The sequence below is a fragment of the Tenrec ecaudatus genome, chromosome 14, assembly GCF_050624435.1.
Source record: "Tenrec ecaudatus isolate mTenEca1 chromosome 14, mTenEca1.hap1, whole genome shotgun sequence".
Lineage (NCBI taxonomy): Eukaryota > Metazoa > Chordata > Mammalia > Afrosoricida > Tenrecidae > Tenrec > Tenrec ecaudatus.
In genome coordinates, this window is record NC_134543.1 from 21874748 (window position 1) to 21880508 (window position 5761).

General features: G+C 39.2%; 1 non-coding gene across 1 annotated transcript; it reads right to left on the reverse strand.

Annotated features, from left to right (window-relative positions):
• Positions 1-5045: 5045 nt before the first annotated feature.
• Positions 5046-5173, reverse strand: LOC142427134 (small nucleolar RNA SNORA19). The gene has a single exon (XR_012779952.1). It is a non-coding gene; the product is annotated as a small nucleolar RNA SNORA19 (small nucleolar RNA).
• Between the last annotated feature and the right edge of the window lie 588 nt (positions 5174-5761).

Below are 5761 nucleotides of genomic sequence, written 5' to 3' on the forward strand. Positions count from 1 at the left end.
AAACATACAACTTTCCTCTAGTTCTTTAATGCTTCCTCCCCTCTACTGTAATGAACCTTACAAATCCGGCTAGACCAGAGTGTGTGCACTGGTACAGATAACATCTCGTAACTCAGGGAATCCAGGACAGATAAAACCTCAGAACCAACAATGAGAGTAGCAATACCAGTCGGGGAAGGGGAAGGTGGGGGTAAAAGGGGGAACTGATCACAATGATCTAAGACAGTGGTTGGTGTAAGATATGAAAAAATATATATAATTCATAAATTCTCAAGGATTCTTGAGGAAAGGAGGGTCAATGAGGGGGAATGAGCTGATATCAAGGGCTCAAGTAGAAAGACAATGTTTTGAAAATGATAATGGCAACAAATGTACAAATGTGTTTGACACAATGGATGTATGTTTGAATTGTGATAAGAGCTGTACAAGCTCCCAATAAAATGATTTTTTAAAAAGATTGAAAGCAAACAAGCGGCCATCTAGCCCAGAAGCAACCGAGCCCACACGGAAGCAGCACACCAACATAGGTGACCATGAAGGACAGAGGAGACCAGGTCTCCAACATCAAAGGTGGGGTGGTGGTGAGAATCACATCACCGTGAAAGAAGGGGAGTGCATGATGGGGACCCAATGCCCACCTGTAGAGAGCTGAACACCCCTTCCAGAGGGGTAATGAGGAGGAGATGGGCCACACAGGGTTCAGTGTAACAACAATGAAACTCAAAACCTTCCTCTAGTTCCTGAACGCTTCCTCCCCTCCAAATCATCATGACCCCAATCCTACCTTGCCTTGCGGACCTGGTTGTACCAGAGGTTGTACAGCGGTGCAGTGGGGATCTGGAGGCACAGGGAATCTAGGACAGACGAACCCTTCAACACCAGCGGTGGGAGAGGCGACACCAGGAGGGAAGGGCATGTAGAAAGGGAGAACCGATTTTGGAGATCTATGTGTAACCTCCTCTCTGGGAGATTGTCAAGGGGGAGGCGGGTGAGGGGAGACACCGGGGAATGTAAGATAAGATATAATAATTATTTATAAACTATCAAGGGACCAGGGGTGGGATCGGGGAGGGAGGGGGATGGGGGAAAAAAAGGGAAACCGAGCTGATTCCAGGAACCCAAGTGGAAGGGAATTATGAGAGTGATGAGTGCAACAAATGTATAAGGGTGCTTTGCTCATTTGATGTATGCACAGATTGTGATAAGAGCCTTATGAGCCCCAATAAAAAGATTAAAAAAAAAAAGAAAGAAAATGATTAGGGCAAAGAATGTACGGATGTGCTTTATACAATTGATGTATGTATATGTATATGTATGGATTGTGATAAGAGTTGTATGAGCCCCTAATAAAATATAAATAAATTTTAAAAAAAAGAGTTGTATGAGCCCCAATAAAATGATTTATTAAAAAAAGAAAAGAAAAGCAGGATTTATAATTGGACCTTTAGTATTGAAAAATATATTATTTCCTTTAGCTAAAAACCCATCAACTTATGTATAAAATTACTTGTCTCAAAGTAAAGAGAAACAAACATAACTAAAAATAACTTCTCTTCCTTTCAAAGGGGAATGCTAGATTGGCTCATATTAAAAAAATGGAAGAGTTAATTGATCATTTTTAAAGTGGGACCAATAAAATGTAATAAATAACAACCCCTCCTACCAAAAATGAAACGATCTCCTCTTTTCCTTTCGGTGCAGTTTGTACTTCTAGTATTCTTCACACCGTGGTGGTTTAGGAGAATAACCTGTGCACATGGGTCCGTCCTACATTAGCAGTAGCAGTGGCCTGGAAAGCAGTGGCCGTCTTCTCGTACTTTACATGTTTTTTTCCAATGCTTAAATAATTCCTTAGGGATAGTAGATGTTCAATTAAATCCAGGCGAATTAAAGTGAACTAATTTATATAGCACTCAGAGGAAAAGGTTCGTCTGTCCAGTTCTGATTTCCTTACCATTTGCCAGTTGCTGACAAGTCAAGCTTAACTCATGGCCAGACATTTAGGAGAGAACAGAGTTTTACAACAAATAGAGTTGAGTGGTAGAGCAGAGTTGTGCTTCACGGGGTTTTCCACGGCTGATTTTTAGGAGTTAAGATTGTCTGATATCACTAGTTTCTTCCCATTGTAAGTAAATTACCTAAAGCCTTAACCTCATTCAGGCTCTGATACCTGCCATTATTGCTCCCCTCTAGTTAGTAGTCAGGGCGTCACCTGTGGAAGCCACAGTACCTGCCAAGGCAGAGTCCCTATTGCCCTATGTAATATTTGTGCAGGTCACTCTGAGCCTTCAACCACACTCTTCCTTCCTTGTCTAACTTTCGGTATTCTGTAAGGTTTGGGGTCTGGCCTGGGAACCTCATTCAATAAATTGAGAGTACATCTGGTGGTGCAGTAGGTTAAACCTCCAGTCCCATCACCAAGGCTGTCTGCTCACATGAGATTTACAGTCTCAAAAAACCTACAGAGCAATTCTACTATGCTATACAGTCACTATGCATCAGAGTCAAGTTGAATACATATACATGTAGATTTATGTATATATATATATTCGTTGGTTTATCTGTGTATGAGCCTAACTTAATGGAACCCTCTACTGAAGTCCATGCTTAATCATGATTTCAAGTGATGACACATATTAGAAACCCCAGATGTTGATGATAGCTCTTAGTTTCATAACGAAACCTAAACTCTTTTCACCATTCACGCTGTGTCTACACTAGCAATGGCAAGGTTCCCACAGTCATCTTTATTGGTCCAAAGTAACCCTTCCTTACATAAGTAAAATCCAACCTGATCCTAACACGTTAAGGACCCCTGCTGGTGCAATGGTTAAGCTTTCTGCTGCTTACAGAAACATTGGTGGTTCAATCCAACCCACAGACTCCATGGTATTAATACATGGGAATATGCTCTCTGAAAGTTCACATCATTAAAAACTCAATGGGACTGTTCTACACTTTCTAGTGGAGTCCCTGTAGCTCAAAATAGACTCCATGACACTGAACAACAGATCATTATTAACATATTTGTGTTAACTGACTTTTCAAAAAATATGTCTTTTCAAAAAATACTAATACTCATATATTTCTGGATGGGACCATTAGAGATTTCTGGTGAGAAAGCTTCCTACCTCATATCTCTTGACTAATATGTATATATATTTTTGTTGTTGTTGTTGGTGGTGGTGGTGGTAATGGTAATATGTATATTTTTAAGTTGAGTAAAAATGTTCAAATGTTCTAACTTGCCAATAAATCCATTATGAGTTTGTTAGAAATATTCGTTCTTAATAGATATATCATGTTGTCTCTTAATAGATATATCATGTTGCCCAGATTTTAATCTTTTCTTCCTCTGATTTTGCTTTCTTCCTCCATAAGTTCAACTTCTGAGGATATCAAAGTTAAGACTAAAGAGTTTATTGAAGATCATTATACAGTCATAATGGTTGCCAAGCATTTTAGCAGGGATCTAACCCAAGGTATGGGAAGGTCGGTGAACATATTGTTGGTTTGAAACTTTTATCAGAAGTATAAGCAGTATTTCTCAGGCTATCTTTGAATGGTGGATCATTAGTAGACGTTTTCAGTTCAAGTATCTGTTGTGTGGTCAGCCTGAGGCTAGGTAATAACACAAATGTGTGTTTTTGTTATTGTTGTTAGGTGGCATCCAGTCAGTTCTGCCCCATAGTGGCCTTATGCAGAACAGAACCCTGCCCAGTATGGCACCCCCTACAGTTATTCCTGTGCCTGAGCCCACTGCTGCAGCCATAGCATCAACCGATGTCCTCGAGGGCCTTCCCCTGCTGTACAGCCCCTCTATCCTGTTCAGTAAGATGTCCTTCTCCAAGGATGAGTCTCTCCTGACAACAGATCTAAAGTATGTAAGACAGTCTTGCCATCCTTGTCTCTAAGGAGCACTCTGGACTTACTTCTTCCAACACAGACCAGTTTGCCCTTTTAGCGTTCCATGGTACTTTTAATATTCAACTCCAGTAAAATAATTCAAGTGTAAATCTTCCCGCAGTAGCTTTTCTTCAATATCAAACTTTCACATGTATATTAGGCAATAGAAAGTACGATGGGTTTAATTAATGATTTGGGTCAGGTGCACATTAGTCCTCAAAGTAATATCATTGCTTCTCAATACCCTGAAGATACCCTATTCAGCAGTTTTACCCAATGCAACTCTTGACTGCTGCTTCCACCAACACTGCAGATCCAAGCAAGACAAAATCCTGGACTGCAACCTGTTCTCCATCCATCATGATGTTACCTGTTGGTCCAGATGTGAGGATTTCCATGTGCTTTACCTTGAGTTATCATCCATATCAAAGGCTGCAAACCTTAATATCCATCAGCCAGTGCTTCAATTCCTCTGTCAATATTGCGACTCGGGGCTAAATTTTCTCTTGAGGTCTTTCACTTTCAAATACACTGACTGCGTTCTTCATTTTGGTTTTCTAATTCTAGTTTTTGCAAATTTCCTTATAATATGTCACTTTGTATTTTTCAAGCTGCCCCTTGAAATTTCCTTTCAACTCTTTGACTTCATCCTTTCTTCCATTTGCTTCAGCTACTCTATGGTTAAGAGTACATTTCAGCATCTTTTCTGACATCGATGCTGATCTTTTTTTTTTTGCTTTCCTATATTTTTCATGACTCTGCTTTCTTCATGAAGGATGGTCTTTATGTCCTCCCACAGCTCATCAGGTCTTCTGCCATTACTGTTCTATGTGACAAATCTGTCCTCGGATGTTCTTGAAATTCTGGTGGGCTAGATTCAAATTCCAATTCTGGCTCATGTCGACGAATTTTTTTTTCTTCAGATTCCACTTCATCTCATGTACTGGTTTTAGGTGCTGACATCAAGCCTTTCCATCATGTCTTCCCCCAGATGTTGATTTGATTTATGTGTTTTCTACCTGGGGAATTCCTTGTGTTTAGTTGCCCTTTTTTGTTGAAAAAAGGTATTTGCAATGGATAAGCCATTGGCCTTGAAAAAATCTATTATGTGATATTCAGCTTCATTTCTTTTTCTTTTTCAATGTGTGGAGGTGACTGACAGTGATGGCTGGAGTAGTCACACTGCTAATTTACCTCCAATGATTCATCTGGCACATCAGAATTATCCTTTTCCTTGATATGAAGAAAAAGACAATGAAATGTGCATTTAGCTCATTTCTATGCCTGAGTCCATGTTATTTACTTCTTCCCATTTCTTCTTTATAAACTGTAGATTTATCTTCTGGTCAACAGCGATAATGCCTGCCTTGTCATTAAGCATGGGAGGATAAGTTAAGTACCTCAAACGGCGTATGATTGGTTAAAGTAAACTAAATGTTAGCTGCCTTCTATTTATTTCCATTTCCTTGACGAAGAGATGGCTGTAGTTAACCCAACAAAAATAAATGATGGACTTAGGGAAACCATCACTTTTATAAATGTGATAAAAATGTAGTGATCCTAGGTCAAGATTCCTACAGAATGAATTAAAATATAGGTAGGAAGCTCTGGGAAATAATAAAATGCAATAAATAAAATAAAAAATGAAGCAGGGGGAAGAAAAAAAGAGATTCAGGAACATGAACATTGTCTTAGAAGTGACCATACTCATTGAATCATGCCATAAGTATCAAAAATTTCATTCTACTTGGATCAACATCAACAACTCTAAAAGCAACAGTAAAAAAAATTACCCTGTGCAAATATGCTATAAATGACCTTCAAAATAAAGGTGCCAAGTTAATTATTAAGGTAC